The sequence below is a fragment of the Protopterus annectens genome, chromosome 2.part1, assembly GCF_019279795.1.
Source record: "Protopterus annectens isolate FY-2018-M chromosome 2.part1, PAN1.0, whole genome shotgun sequence".
Classification (NCBI taxonomy): Eukaryota; Metazoa; Chordata; order Ceratodontiformes; family Protopteridae; genus Protopterus; species Protopterus annectens.
In genome coordinates this window covers 882,922,662-882,939,988 of record NC_056729.1, presented here as the reverse complement: position 1 = coordinate 882,939,988, position 17,327 = coordinate 882,922,662, and positions in this window count along the sequence as shown.

The window sequence follows — 17,327 nt, the reverse complement described above, 5'->3', positions numbered from 1 at the left end:
AGGTCATCCCAAAGGGCAGTCCGCTCCCGCAGATTTTTTCAGCCCCAGCTGAACAGCACTGCATGGTGCTGTATTATTACATCAGTGATAGCTGCATTCTCCTCTGCAGTGTATGCTGGCTGAGGCTGTATGCCACCTGGAAGACATAAAGAGTTATTTCCATAGCCAGCACATCAATATTGCCTATCATTAGTCACCAATTACAACCACATCTGAACCTGCATTGCACTCCTGGCCCTGATGTGTCATGTTCCCCCCAATGAGGGCCACTACATTGCATAAACCACCATTCATCATTCTCATTTGCGTAGAGGGATGACAGTGGCTGTCTTCCTTGCAGATGGGATGTCAATGGTGCCCAGGCTTTGCCTGAATACAGTGTGCAATGCTGCTGGAAGCATATGCCTGAGTTCATGTAGGATGCAGACAGGAATGTTATCAGGTCCCATGGAGACGTGCTTTTGTTGACCTTGATTAGGCAGTATGCACCTGCTCCCTGATGAGGGGAGGGGTGCAGGTGCTGTGCATATCCACCTATACTGATGGTGAGCCAGGGGGGGGTGATGTTTTCCCTAAACCTGTCTGCAGCAGGTTGGCTATAGCTATGGTGTGTGTGTGTGTGTGTGTGTGTGTGTGTATGTGGTGTAACTGACCACCATTACAGAATGGGTGGGGATGTTGCCTCTGAGATTGCAAACATATGTGAAGACAGCATTTTGATTGCCCTTGGTGGATGTGTCCAATTTGTACTCATAGTTAACCTTATAGTAATCCAGCTGTGACCTTATATTCTCGTTCAAAGATTGACTTGCTGCCAAGTTGGTGCCTCCTCCTACTTTGCCCTGCACAGCCAATATAGTGACCAATTATGTGGTTTGTGTATTGCTGCTGTCCAGCAAAGGGAATTACTCTACTTTGGTGGAGACACATTTTACAAGTAAGGTATTGCTGAGTCCATACAGCTATGTAGGTAGTCATATAGCTGTTTGCAGTAGGCATGGACACAAGGACATAATACAGTTGGACACCTCTCCAATTTCAACCTGATAATCATGCTTATTCTAGTATCCATGTCTGTGCCAGGGCAATGCAACAAGTAGCTGTGGAAATCTAACTCTGTTGGATGCACAGAATCTAAATTTATACACGTGTGCAACATGTACAGCTTATTTACCTGATGTTTTGCATCCCATGTCTGTTGCTATGAGGCAGCCAGGTACACCTACTCATACATACATGTGCACAGGTAATACCCAATATACATTTCTGTTCTATGTCAGTATAGCACACTGCATTTACACTCTTGCTTCTCAGTCATTCCTGTCAATCTGTTAGAGCAGGACATCTGGAGGACGCCACACATACATGGGGACGATGGACCAAAATTAGTGACACTTTCTTAATATTGCTGTAACACACAAGTCATTTGATTGCACAGTAGCCTTTGCATTCACAGACATACCCTGGAGGATGTCCTACACTCATATGGCAGAAGAGAGGAGAAAGGCTAGGAGTGTGGTAGTGAGGGTAGGAATGTTTAATGTTGGCAGTATGACTGGTATGGGGACAGAGCTAGCTGATATGATGGACAGAAGGAAAGTTGATATATTGTGTGTGCAAGATACCAGATGGAAGGGGAGTAAGCCTAGGTGTATCGGAGTTGGGTCCAAATAGTTTTATCATGTTGTGGATGGGAGGAGAAATGGTGTAGGGGTTATTCTTAAGGAAAAGTATGCCAAGAATGTTTTTGGAGGTGAAAAGTGTGTCAGATATAGTGATGTTTATGAAGCTGGAAATTGATGGTGCAGTGATGACTGTTAGTGCATATGTTTCGTTAGTTGCGTGTGTGATGGATGAGACAGAAAAACTTTGGAGTGAGTTGGATGAAGTGGTGATGACTGTACCCAAGGATGACAGAGTGGTGATTGGAGCAGATTTCAATGGGCATGTTGGTGAATGCAGAAGTGATGGGTACGTATGGTGTTAAGCAAAGGAATGCAGAAGGTGAGATGGTGGTGGAGTTTGCAAAAAGGATGGCTATCTCTGTGGTGAATAAGTATTTTAACAAGACAGAGGAGCATGGGGTGACATACAAGAGTGGAGGAAGATGCACACAGAGGGATTATCTCCTATGCAGGATGGCCTGTTTCAAGGAGACTGGAGACTGTAAAGTGGTGACAGGGGAAAGTGTAGTTAGGCAGTATGGAATGTTGGTCTGTGGGATGATGTTGGTGGTAAAGAAGAGCAGGAGGAGTGTGAGGGCAGCACAAAGAATCAAATGATGGAAACTGAGAAAGGGTGATTGTGAGGTTGAGTTCAGGGAAGAGTTAAGACAGGCAGTGGGTGGCAGTGAAGAGTTATTGAATATCTGGGTAACTACAGCAGAGCTAGTGAGGGAGACTACTAGAAAGGTGCTTGGTGTGACATGTGGACAGAGGAAGGAGGACAAGGAGACATGGTGGTGGAATGAGGAAGTACAGGGGAGTATACAGAGAAAGAGGTTGGCAAAGAAGTGGGATTGTCAGAGAGATAAAGAAAGTAGACAGGAGTATAAGGAGAGGAGGAGCATGGCAAAGAGAGAGAGGTGGCAAAGGCTAAGGATGAGGTGTATGAAAGGTTGGACACTATGGATGGAGAATAGGACCTGTACCGATTGGATAGACAGAGGGACCGAGCTAGGAATGATGTGCAGCAGATAAGGGTGATAAAGGATAATGAGGGAAACATACAAGCGAGAAGAGTGTGTTGAGCAGATGGAAAAAGTACTTTGAGGGGCTGTTGAATGAAGAGAATGAGAGAGAGAGAGAGAGAGAGAGAGAAGGTTGGATGATGTGAGTATGGTGAATCAGGAAGTGCAACGAATTAGCAAGGAGGAAGTAAGGATAGCTATGAAGAGGATTAAGAATGGAAATGCTGTTGGTCCAGATGACATACCTGTGGAAGCATGGAGGTGTTTAGGGGAAATGGCAGTCGTCTTTTTAACCAGATTGTTTAATGTAATCTTGGAAAGTTAGAGGATGCATGAAGAGTGGAGAAAATGTGTTTGGGTACCAATTATAAGAATAAGGGTGATGTGCAAAGCTATAGTAACTACAGAGGGATAACATTGATTAGTCATAGCATGAAGTTATGGGAAAGAGTAGTGGAAGATAGGTTAAGAAGGGAGGTGAGGATTAGTGATTGGCATTATGGTTTCATGCCAGGAAAGAGCAGTACAGATGTGATGCTTGCTCTGAGAGTGTTGATGGAGAAGTACAGAGAAGGTCAGAAGGAGTTGCATTGTGTCTTTGTGGACTTAGAGAAAGCATATGACAGGGTGCCTAGAGAGGAGTTGTAATATTGTATGAGGAAGTCAGGAGTGGTGGAGGAATCTGTAAGTGCTACAGGATATGTACAAGGGTAGTGTGACAGTGGTGAGTTTTTCGGTGGGAGTGACAGATGCATTTAAAGTGGAGGTGGGATTACATCAGAGATCAGCTCTGAGTCCTTTCTTATTTGCAGTGGTGATGGACAGGTTGACATACATAATCAGACAGGAGTCCATGTCAACTGTGATGTTTGCAGATGACATTGTGATCTGTAATGAGAGTAGGGAACAGGTTGAGGAGACCCTGAAGAGGTGGAGATATATTCTAGAGAGGGGAGGAATGATGGTCAGCAGGACTAAGAACAAATATATGTATGTGAATGGGAGGGAGGATAGAGGAATGGTGAGGATGCAGGGAGTAGAGTTTGCAAAGCTGGAGAAGTTTAAATAGATGGGATCAACAGTTCAGAGTAATGACGAGTGTGAGGGAGAGGTAAAGAAGAGAGTACAGGCAGGATGAGGAGATGGAGGAGGGTGGAGAATAGTGTCAGGAGTGATTTGTGACAGAAGAGTACCATTAAGAGTGAAAGGGAAGGTCTACAAAAGGGTAGTGAGACCAGCTATGTTATATGGGTTGGAGACAGTGGCATTGACAAAAAGGCAGGAATCAGAGCTGTACATGGCAGAGTTAAAGATGTTAAGATTTGCACTGGGTATGACGAGGGTGGACAGGATTAGGAATATGTATGCTAGAGGGTCAGCTCACGTTGGATGGTTTGGAGACAAAGCCAGAGAGTATAGGGATTATGTTGGTTTGGACATGTGCTGAGGAGGGATGCTGAGTATATTGGGAAAAGGATGGTAAGGATGAAGCTTACAGGTAAGAGGAAAAGAGGAAGGCCTAATATAATGTAGTGTGATGATAGAGGACATGCATGTGCTTCGTGTGACAGAGCAAGATGCAGAGGACAGGAAGAAATGGAGACAGATGATCTGCTGTGGTGACCCCTAACAGGAACAGCCAAAAGAAAGAGATGTAATGTCAGTCTTCACAGGTTGCCAGTGATTTGCCAGACATAACACAACTCTATGAATAAATGACTACAAATATGAGGCACATATATGGTCAGTGTGCATAACACCGGACAGTGGAATGGTATGAGCTGAGTATATCACGTGCAGTTCCGCACACACATCTGCGAAAGTATTTCATATGCAAATACCCTGTATAGGTCTCACATTTCTGAGATAAATGTACAGGATAGTTGTATTCACAATTAGTATATGGATATCTACAACATCTCAGTAGCTGGCCTAGCAGTATCACAGTCAGTATTGTTCAACACACACTCAAGTAGTAGTCATATGTGAGCCATCCTTTCCTGGAGTGACCCAGGGGCCTAAACTGTGATCTGTGTTACTGTAGACAGACCCAGATGCTATGGCCATAGGTTCTGATCAGCACTATATCAGTACAGCAAGTCTTGTTGAGACATATTTGTTGAACTTCCTATTCTCCATTATTATATACCCCCTACTGCATTCCATTGCATGCTTACTTGTTTGACATACTTTTTTGCCAAGTATGGTTGGTTTGATTCCAATATGTGTTTGGTTTGTTTGTCTGTTTGTCTCTCTCTCTCCCAGATGTAGAGTATACATCAATTTTATATAGGCAGCAGCTTGACTTTTGTAGGTAATGCTCATGAGCAGCTGATGGCCTGTGCACCAATTGGTGTCCCACACTTGCTAATTTCCTGCAGAACAGCTGTGGTGTTATTCTTATAATCAATGGCATGGCAACACACTCCTATAATTGAGTACTTCATGTGGGCGTTGCCCCTTTTCCTTGCCTATGAGGAGAACTTCATGGAGGTGTGTGAACAACAGCATCACAGAGGGTAGTTAGAAATACCTCTTACAATGAAAACTGTGGAGACAGCCCAACAAACTGGGGATAATGTTCCAGACATAGGGACAGAATGTAAGTATTGCTGTTATACAGTTGAATTAATGATAGTTTAACAGGATTTGTGTGAACATGGCTTTTCTGCATGATTTTAAGTCTGACAGTGTTATGTGGTTAACATGACTCAACTGTAGGGCTATCCGCAGAATGGCCAGATTTTGGACTCTCATGTTTGGTGTGTTCCTCAGACATTTTATGCCTTTGGAAAATCAGTAGCATACTGTGGGGATTGCAGTCAGCAAATGGTATCATCCATTTGTGTTTCTGACTTCATACCCCTCAGAAAAGATATGTTACAACAAAGCCTATTACACCAGCAATGGTCTCAGTTTATAACAGCAATATTTCACATATGCCCCTGTTTTTGGGCTTCTGTCCCCCAAGTATGTCAAGCCTTGTCCAGATGTCATGCAGTAAGAAGTTGATAGGTAGGGTACATCATTATTTAGTGCCTTCATTCCTGATACCATAGGTTCATAGGTGTGTACTAGGTTAATGGCCCTGGGGTCTTTACAAGCCTAGCCATAGGATGACCCTGGCATAGTGCCACCCAACCATAGTTCTCAGTGCCTCTGTCGAGTAGAGCCACTGGCGTTATCCCTGGGGTGACTTTCTGTTTCCCATTCACTCAAGATTTCTCTTGAAAGGGGTCAGCGAGGTGCTCTGCTTGACATGTATGGGAAGTCTGTTCCATAGCATGGGCAGTCTCTGGGTTATGAACCTGTCCCGCCAGCATGTTCTGTTAATTGTGGTAATGAGGTTGAGGTCTCTGGAACATGTGGTGTGGAGGGATTGAGATTTCTTTAGATGTAGCATTTCTGACAGAGCTGGGTCAGACATGGCTTTGTAAGTCAAGCAGAGATCGCCTCTAAGTAGGCGATATGAGACAGACAATAGTTGGAGTTTTTTTAGTCTGTCCATATAGGACAAGTGTTTAAGGCCTAGAATCCTCTTTGTGAGGTACTTTTGCGGCCTCTCCAGTTGTTGCTGGTGTCTAGTGAGGTACATGCCAAATAGGGCATTGTACTTGATGATTGGCCTAATGAGGAAAGAGTAGAGGGAGACAATGACCTCTTTCTTCCTGGATGCAAAACCCTTAGTAATGAGATGTGCCACATAAAACTTTCTGACCACAGTGGAAATGTCGTGACCAAAAGAGAGGTTGCTGTCAACCTGTGTTCCCAGATCTCTTAGGTTCATAGGTTCATAGGTTTATACTAGGCTATCTGCCCTAAGGCATTTATAAGCCTAGCCCAAAGTTTTGTGGCTTACGCCACCCCTTATATGAAAAAATACTGTGCCCATTAGTTTGTTGTGCCTCTGTCCAGCAGTGACACAGAGATGATTCCCGGGGTAAACCTAAGATCTCCCATCCACAGGTCAAGATTTCTCTTGAACAGAGCCAGCGAGGTGCTCTGCCTCACATGGACGATTTTATTCCACAGCATAGGAGTCTCTGAGTGATAAATCTATCCCTCCAGCACATCCTATTTATATCCATGCTAAGGTTTAAGTCACTTGCTCTAGTGGTTTTGGTGGATTTGGATTTTTTGAGGTGGAGCATGTCCATTAATTCCGGGTTGGACGTGGCCTTGTATGTCAGGCACATGTCACCTCTGAGCAGATGGTATGTGACTGAATAGAGCTGGAGTTTCTTCAGTCTGGCAGCATATGACAGATTTTGGAGTCCCTTTATCCTTTTGGTGAGGAACTTTTGGGGTCTCTCCAATTGCTGCAGATGTCGGGTGAGATACATCCCGAATGAGGCATTGTACTCGATCATTGGTCTGATAAGTGAAGAGTACAGGGGAACAATGACCTCACTAGATCTGGATGTGAATCCCTTCATGATCAGGTGGGCAATGTAGAAGGTCTTTCCAACCACTTTAGCAATGTGAGTGTCAAAAGAAAGGCCACTGTCAACCTGGGTCCCCAGGTCCCTGATAACCTCTTCTGTGCTTAGTGGATTGCCACCTATATGGTAGCTTGGGGTTACCTTGTTTTTCCCGAAGGGTATGACTATACATTTTTTGGTGTTTAACTTCAGGCCATGGCTCTGGCACCAGCTATCTGTTTCCATGAGTCCCTTCTGAAGGATATCCATGTCCGATGCACTTTCCACTATGGTGCCCAGTTTGCAGTCATCTGCAAACTTTGTCAGCCAAAGTCCCCCCATGTTGGCCTGTACTTCTGAGAATTAGATGCCGAACAATAGGGGGCCAAGGACCGAGCCCTGTGGGACACCACTTGTGACTGGCTTGGAGTCTGACATAGCGCCAGCAACTCTAACCCTGTGGGTTCTGTCCTTAAGCCAGTTTGCAACCCATCTTGTGACATATGGATTTACATTTAAGCTGGTAAGTTTTTCTACAATACCCAAGTGGGGTATTGTGTCAGCCTTGCAAGGTCAAGGTAGGCTGTATGGACTGCCTTTCCCTCATCAATGGCCTTGGTGACTGTTTCGAAGAAGTCAACCAAGTTCAAAAGGCATGATCTGCCCTTGACGAAGCCAAACTGGGTCGGGTCCAATGTCTGCAAGTCCCCTAAATCTTTGTTTATGAGCTCCATTATGATCCTCTCCATAGCTTTGCAGACTAGACTTGTTAAGCTTATGGGGCGGTAATTACCAGGGTCCATAGAGGCACCGCCTTTGTGGAGTGGGATCAGAGTTGCCGTATACCACTCCTTGGGCACGTATCCTGTGGTAAGGCTGAGATTAAACAGCTGCCTTATGTGCAGGTTTAATTCCTCATTTAGCTCATGTAGCACACAGCCGGGGACACCATCTGGTCCCATTGATGCTGTGTTTTTAGCTTTAGAGAGAGCAGCTTTCACCTGCGCATTTGAGATGTCTGGGAGGCTACACTCCGCTGGGATAGTTATCTCTCCTTTAGGGGGGGAGAGGGCGGTGAAGTTTGCACTGAACCTGTCTGCCAGTATGTTGGCAATGTCTGTGGTTTCAGTGATTTTTGTATCATTTTGGACTAATTCTGAGCATATCTGGGAGTTTCCACCCAGGTTCCTAACATAGCTGAAAAAGGCCTTATGATTGTCCTTTGAATCCATGGCAATTTTCTCTCAAAATTGGCCTTAGTTGATTTTATGAGTGCTCGTATTTTTTTACTAATAATGATCAGGGGTGACTTCCCTTTTATGGATTTTGTTCCATCATGTAATAGCTTTCTCCTCTTATTGTAAAGTTTGTTAATGGCTGGGGTCGACCAGACTGGATGTTTGCCCTTTGTGGAAAGAGTCTTGGGTTTATTTGGGATTGCCTGATCCATGCAGTCCTGGACGTGTTCATAAAAGGCATTTGTAAGGGCTTCCACAGCTTGGGTTGTGGTTTCTACTGACTCAGGGGCCTTGAAGGATACCACACCAGTCTTGAGTAGTGTGAAGTTTGCTTTAGAGAAGTTCTTCACTGTGGTCTTTTTTGTTTGAGGTGGGGACGGGATGTGGATTTCCAGTGAGATTAGTTTATGATCAGATCTCATCAATGAGGGATATACTTCCGGTGTGGAGCATTTTGTCCCCATATTTGTGATAATGAGATCTAGTATATTTTCTCCTCTCATGGGAACAGTGACTAGCTGTTCCATGGCATTTGAATTTATGAACTCCAGGAACCATTGGGCTAGAAAGTTAGGGCTTGAGTAATGTTCCCAGTCTATATTCGGGTAGTTGAAGTCACCCAATATGATGGTGTTTGGAGATACATTTATACCCTCCAGTGTCTTCTGGAAGGCTGTGTGGGGTTCCTGAGTTTGAGAGGGTGGCCTGTAGCATGCTACAATTTGTAGAGCAGTTTTGCCTATGGTTAGTTGCACCTGGATGGTTTCCGAAGCTTCGTGCATTGCCACCAACCTGGAGGTGTGGGTATCCTTTATGAATATGGATACACCCCTTCCTTTTGTGGTGTGGTCCGGGTTTTGGGGCCAGAGCATGATATGAGGTAAAACCTAATAGTGCCGGATTGCTCTCAGGAGCCTTGAACCAGGTTTCAGTTACAGCACAGACATAGATGTTCTCCATACTGAGAAGGGCCTCGAGTGCGTGCATTTTGAGATTTAGACTTCTGGCATTGAGCAGCATTACCCTCAGTTTCTTCCCATTTTTGTTTTCTAGGGTGGTAGGTTTAGAATTTGAGCCTTGCCTAAAAAAAGGCACTATGGGGGTGGCAAGAGCCTTAGCCAATATCCGGAATCCCAGGGGTGACAGGTGCAAGCTGTCTCTTGCGAAGCAGCATGGTTTGTCAAGCATGTCATCCCAGGCAGACAGACAGTGGATCCCCTTTGAATGACACCAGACATTAAGCCAATTGTTAAAGCTGATCATCTTGTCTCTATATTGTGGCATCATTCTTGGTGAAGGAAGGATACTGCTCAGGGTCAGGGTCATACCTGCCTGGGCTACATAATCAGAGAGCTCCTCTATGTCTCTTTTCATGTAGTCCAGGGAGGTACTTCTCAGGTCGTTCACACCAGCATGGACAATGACTGTGTCATATTTGTACTTGCCGTGAAGTGACCCGAGTGCTTGTGTTATGTGCCGGATTCTAGCCCGATAGGCAGCTTACTGTGACCCTCTCCTTGTTCAGCCTGGTGAGTGGGACGTCAGTGTGTCTGACTATGGAGTCACCTATGACAAGTATGTTTGGTGTTGTATTTGGCCTTAAGGGCTGTGACTGCTTTGCACACTGATTTTGTGGTTTATGTGTTGCTTGTGGGATGTCTTGAGGTAGCAGTTGTTTGGGTGTCTGCTTTGGAGGCCTCTGCTGTTTAGGTAAATTTTTACTCAGAGCCTCTGAGTATGTCTTTGTGTGTTTATGTGTTTGATTCAGTGGTGTGGTAGCATTATGTGAGGCTGGTTTTGTGGTGTGTGTAGTTTCCTTCTCCTCCTGTCTGGTCTTGCCAGTCCTGAGTTGAGAGAGCTCAGCCTCCAGTTTGGCTAAATAGCTGCATCTCTCGCAAGTATTTGTGTTATGTGGGAGGAGGAGAGGGTTGTCTGTGTACATGAGGCAATTGTAACATTGCCTCAATATTCCCAGATTCACCAACTGGGCAGGAGAGGATGCCAGCATCTGGCCCTTTGACATGCTAGAAAAATTAAGAAGTTAGATATGAGACTGAATAAGAGAGGACTTAGTAAGGAAGTGGGTACTCCTGGGGGGGGTTTCGCAAGTGAGGGACTTTGTATAATATAGAAGTGACAAGTGCTGAGCTTTTTTTTTTTTTTTTTTTTTTTAAACTTTTAGGAACAAGTGCTGCGCTTTTTAGTCAAGGGATATACTGTTTAGGTTACTAGTAGAGCAGTTCTAAGGGAAAAATGAAGAACAGACTTTATGGAGCCAGAAAAAGTTTAACCTTGTTAAACCGGCACTGCCCGATGCTGCTCTAGTGGCAACTCCGCACTAAATCACGCTAAAGCGTGCTTTATAGCAGGGGGCTGGAAAAGGCAGAAAATGACTCCAAAATGGCCACTAAACTACAAGTTACTGTCTTAAACCACTCCTCTGAGGACAAACAGGCAGCTCAGTACTCCCCACTCCCACTGGTGAGTAAAGAAACTTCCCCCTGACCAAACAAAGAAAATGGAGAAGTACAGGAACCAAGACAAAGCCCAGGGATCAGCAAAATCTGATCACTGGAACAAACTAGCCAGGAAAGTTAGGAGAACAAGAATATTTTTTGTTTTTTTCAAGTTTTTTTTCACAGACAGAACAGAAAACACAATAAATGCTTTGCTTTTCGATTATAATGTCTTCTGTGTTCAGTGGACTACCATCAGTGTAGTAATTCATGGGAACTGGGTTTTCCTAAAGGGGATGACGACACTTTTTTTGGCACTGAGCTTAAGGCCCTGGTTCTGACACCAATCATTGGTCACAGTGAGGCCATTCTGTAGGATGCCAACATCACTTGGGGAGTTAATAATAGTTCCCAACTTGCAATAATCTGTGAACTTTGTCAGCCAGAGTCCCTTTGTGTTGGCCTGGACTTCAGAGAAGTAGATACCAAACAGGAGAGGACCTAGGACCAAACCTTGTGGGACTCTACTCATGACTAATTGGCAGTCTAACTTGGAGTCAGCTACTTTCACACTGTGGGTTCTATCTGTGAGTCAATTTGCAACCCACCTAGTGATATAGGTGTTTATGCCAAGCTTAGTGAGTTTTTCTATGATTCCTGAGGGGGGAATGGTATCAAAAGCCTTGGCCAGATCAAGGTAGGCTGTATGAACCACCTTGCGTTCATCCACTGCTCTGGTGACTGACTCAAAGGAGTCGACCAAGTTGAGCAGGCATGATCTACCCTTCACAAAACCAAACTGTGCGGGATCTAGAGTTTGGAGATTTCCTATATCCTTGTTTATTAGGTCCATGATGATGCATTCCATCAGACTCATCAGGCTAATGGGGTGATAGTTCCCAGGGTCTATAGTCGCTCCTCTTTTGTGGAGAGGGATAACTGTAGCAGTGCACCATTTGGCAGGGACAAAGCCTGAGGTGAGGCTGTGACTGAACAGAGCACACTGGTGAGTTGCCAGTTCACTCTGTAGTTCATGTAAAAGACAAACAGGGATATTGTCAGGACCCATAGAATCTGTATTCTTGGCCTTAGACAGTGCTGTTTTAACCTGTGCAGCAGTAATACTGGGTGCATGACAATCTACTGGTATTGTGATTTGTCCTTTGGGGGGGGGGGTAAAGTTGGCACTGAATCTGTTGGCCAGTATACTGGCAATATCTGTTGGCTCAGTATAGGAGGTACTATTGTGGAGTAGCTCAGAGCAAATCTGGGTATTGCCATGGAGATTCTTTACACAACTATAGAAGGGCTTGTGCTTGTCTTTACTATCTGCTGCAATTCTATTTTCATACGTAGCTTTAGAGGATTTGATGAGGGATCTCAACTTTTTGTTGAGGCAGATAAGGGAGTTTTTCCAGTCTTGGGACTTCATCTTATTCCACATCAGTTTCCTCCTTCAGTTGTAGAGTTTGTTTATGGGAGGCGACCACCAAATTGGCTTCCTTTTTTTGGAGGAGAGCGTCTTGGTTCTATTGGGTATGGCAAGATCCATGCATTTGTGTACATGTTCATACAGTGCATTGGTGTTTGATTCTGCAGTCATGCAACTATTCTCCATTTGCATGGGTGCCATGAAGTTAGCCACCTCTGTTTTTAGGATCCCAAAGTTAGCTCTGGAGAAGTTTTTCATGGTGGTTACCTTTGCTGAGAGGGTGGGAGGGATGTGGGTTTCCAAGGTGATTAGTTTGTGGTCAGATATAACCAGGGAGGAGCTGACTACTGGTGTAGAGCAATGGTCGCCCATGTTAGTAATGACCAGGTCAAGGATGTTACTACCTCTAGTGAGGGTAAGAATGAGCTGGTCCAGGGTATTGGAATGAACTCCAGTGATGTATCAGAATGCCAGACATGTTATGTGTAAGAGGCCTTATATATGAGGAGAAAGCCTGGACATTCTGTGGGACTCTGAACAGTTGAGAGGTTTTTGTATTTCTGGTGATTGTTGACAGACTGTCAGGGTTGTGAGTAGTGTAGTGTGTCAATGTTATGTGGCCTGTGTAGGGAGGGGGTAGATGTATGTGTTATGGATCCTTTTCTATCTGACTGTGCATGCTGCTCCAATTTCTGGTGGTCTATCAACTGTATATGTTTGTAGGGGCAGACTGAGACATGTCCCATACCATGGTCAGGTGTCATACTACACTGTGAATTGGGCCAGTTTAGGAAGGGGTAGTGTGTGAGTGGCAAACATGATGAGATGTTTTGGTTCACACAGTCCTTATGCTCTACCATTCATTTGGCTTACTGGTATGTCACTATGATGAAATTGGTTGTGGGTATGCACTTTCACACTGGTGTCTGTTTTTCAGTGCTGGTATATCCTTGTAATGCCTGATATTTGTGAATACATGTGTAATTCCCCAAAATGGATTTGGGTTAGTGTTATGTCAGTCTGACTGCAGTTTGGACGGTGCTTGGTGATATGCTTAGCAGCTGAGTGCAGTTTCCCTAATGTGATGTTATGCCCAGATATTTTTAGGATGTACTGTTGACTGGCCCCCATAAGTGTTGTGTATTTCTGACACATCAGTGGGATGATGTAAGTTTTTAAGTCACTAACTAGTGAGAAGTAATTGAGTGTTTGACTTCTATTTCAGTCAATATGTTAGGACAGACAGGAGGGTGTTACTGCAGCAACTGTGTCTGCTTATCTACTACAGTATTTCAGAAATGCCCCTATTTTCATGACTTTCTCCCCCACTTTGTCAGGCTTGGTCCAGATTCATTGCACTAATGGGTTCTGAGCCTACCCCTCGAATGGCTGGATTGTTTCAGAATGTCCAGGTTTATTGCACATATTTCTGGTCTCTTCCACAGATTCCTTATTTTTATTTCCCTGGTAAATCACTGTGATGATCTCAGGATTTCTGTCAGTAAACATTGACATACATTTCAGTTTCAGAACTCACATCCTTCAGAACATGTATGCTGAAACAAACCCTGTCACTCTGGCAGCATTCTAAATTTGTAAGAGCAATTTTTAAAATACGTCCCTAGTTTTGGCCCATTGTCCCCCCATTTGGACAGCCTTTGGCCAGATTTCTTGCACTAAGAGGTTGAGAGGTATGGTTCTGAGGTATGACTCCACTACATGTTATGAGTGTGTGTATATATATATATATATATTTATATATATGGATTCACTATGAAATTTCAAAATACTGACACCCCAAATTTCAGTATTTAGAAATTACATAGTCGAAGACGCCACACCAAAACTCTAAAACCGCAAAATTCAAAATCCCGACGCTACACTACAGATACAGCACACACAAACACATACACACCACTCCCCTACAACTCAATTATAATATCCTACACTACAGATAAGCAGGGGGACAAGCCACCCTGCACCCCCCACACACCCCTACTTAATTCCGAGATTGCACAGACACACACAAGTAAATCACTCCCACACATTATACACACCCTCACACACATCACAGTCAAAACACACACTGACAGACACTAAAGCCCCTAACCAACAGGCATACACATACATACCCAAACTCACATCTTACCATTCACACACCACAATGCCAGAAGCGCTAGTTCAAAATCTCAGTACTTCGGGATTTTGAATTTTGCGCTTCTGGTTTACCGGTATTTCAAGACAGGTATTTTAATTTCGAAATACTGAAATTCGGGATTTCAGTATTTCAGAATTAAAAAGGGAGCCTATATATATATATATATATATACACACATACATACATATATATATATATATATATATACATATATACATATATACACACACGCAATATATTTTGAATATATTTTGTAAGTATATTTCTATTTAAATTATGTATATATCTTTCCATATATATGCATCTCCAGACATACAAAACCTGTCTGATTCTACAGAATATTTTCCCTACTGTTGAATGACTCTACTGCATGATATGTTTGAAAAAGCATCAGCACTCTCTATAGTTACAATGGTGTAGTTGTACATTGCTCTGACTATGGTTTACAAAGCACTGGGTTCAAGACTTTGTAGGGCTGATTATTTTGTTGCTAGGCAGAACAGTGGCTGATGGAAACAGAGTGATTAAAGCAGTTTTAAGCAGTTGTAAGTGGGTTTGCATGATGCTAAGCGATGCTAACATATGGTTAACTGCACTGATGCTTAATCTGTGTTGGCTTCACTTATCTCACAAACTGTTTACACCCGTGTCAATTTCTTTAAAAGAAAAGAAGAAGAGGTGATAGAACAGTGGTGAAAAAGGGGCATCCAGACAGAAAAAACAATATGAAAGATAGCTAGGGATGTGCAGGGCAGGTGTAGGGAAGGTCCATAGCTGTCCATTTATTATACAGCAACAGCTGTGCATTTGTACAGAATATGGAGGTAAATTTCGACACTCAAACACCAGAGAGAGGGGTGAGGACAACAGAAATGTGTTGTCAAGCAATTGGACCAGATTACACGTGTGAGAAATGGACAGCTATGCCTGGGGTGATTTTTTTGGGGGGACAGATGCCCTTTTCTTTTTTTTAATGTGAGAGTGGGATGTTGGGGAAGGATTGTAGGTACATCTGGGGAGGTAGGTTGGGTAGGGAGACAGACAAGACAGCAGACAGGGGCAGTATATGACACATGAGGGGGGTAAACACATTTCACAGGGAGGGTGGTTGGGAATCCAAAGCCCATGGGCCCCCATATGGTTACAGTGGGGCTGAGATCCCCACCCATGGGCAATCACCACTGCACCTTCATGACCCCAAAGGTGCCTGTGCTGGGGGCTGGACAGGAGAGGAAACCTGCCCCTTGAAGTGTGCCAGGCGGCCCTCAAGCTGGTGCAGCTGCTCTCCAAACTTGGATTGAAGGGTACAGTGCACCAAACTCTGGACCTGACTGTAGGTGACAGCCTCCTGTCCATGTCCGCTCCCAGGAGGGGACGGGCCCCGTCCCCTGTGACGGTTTCACCTGAAGATGGTGCAGGAGAAGCATACAAGGGAGATGTGGGTTGGGTCATGCTGGGGCCCAGTGCCACAGCCAGATGAGGTGGTACAGGCGGATCTGCTGGGATCTGCCTTCTCAAACACGCTATGGTGTTGAGGGTTTACAAAATATGTTGGTTAGTCATGAACAACACATTTCAAGATTAATTATAACAGCATGCATGGGTGTTCCAATTAACCCCATAAAACAGATTTGAAACAGTTGCATAGCAAACAGAACACATACATAAATGGAACAACAGTATGCATCGTAACAGCATGCCAGTAACATTGACGGCAACAGGCTACTAACAACGATATCTGAACAAGATATGTTACCATGCAAGCAATCAAACATATTAACAATAATACAACAAAAGTCCCAACATTAGGGTTGGAGCACAACATACCTGTAGTATACAAGTAAAAACTATTGATGCAGATGAGGGGTGGGGGAGAGACAGAAAATCCATTAACAACTGTTTATGCTTCTATTTTCCACAACAGTACTGCTCAATACTCTATTTGTCTGCCCTCACTTGACATCTACCTATGTCCATAGCTTTTGTAGTACAAACATACCTATTAAACTGTCAGCCTGGAATGGTATGAGGCAAACTGTGACAACTCTGGTGTATATGACTGGAGGGGACTCGTACATGTCAGGGTTACATATCTGGCACAAGAAGGGTACCCTGAACTGTTATGTGAGTGTGCTGCTGGCATACATCAACTGGTTTCCTATCTGTGTCCAGGAATATTTGCAGCAGTGACAACTTGAGAGACATGTATTGGAAACATACCTCCCAACCTTTTTGCTACTTTTCTGTAAAAAAAAAAAAAAAAAAAAAAAAAAAACTGTAAGCCTGTTTCCTACCTTTCCTGTAACTAGCGTTCCAGATACAGATTTGCTGTATCCAGGACTGTATGTAAGCTTCTGAGCCCCCCCAAGCCTTTCTGTGTTGGAGGGAAGCCTTCTAGCTTATCAGTGGGAGTGGTAAGCACTAGGTAACCTGGTCTACCACTTAAGAAGTGGTTCTGGCCCAGAAATTGTAGTTATTGGCCGTTTGGGCAATCTCTTCCATCTCTCTCAAGTTTCTGATTTGAAAGCCTGCATTTGCACTTGTTTCTGTCCTGTAACTCATCTAGTACAGATACAGATTCTTAGTTTTAGCACTTAAATTTGCTGATTCATGCTCAGCACTTGTTCAGAACTTGTAAGCACTAAATAAGCTACTAATCACTATAGCACTCAATCTTCATTACCTAGAGGAAAACAGTTTTTTTTACTTACTTTTCTCACTTGCTTAGAGAAAAACAGCTCTTGTACTCACTTTCCTCACTTATCTAGAGGAAAATAGTTTTTATTCAGGTATGTCCAAGGGTCAGCTCCCATTGTCCTCTCCTGTCTATCTGATGAATCTGGGCATCTTGAGGCAATGTAGAAATTGTCTCATGTACACAGACAACCCTCTCCTCCTACCACCCAACACTACAACCTGTGAGAGATGCACTT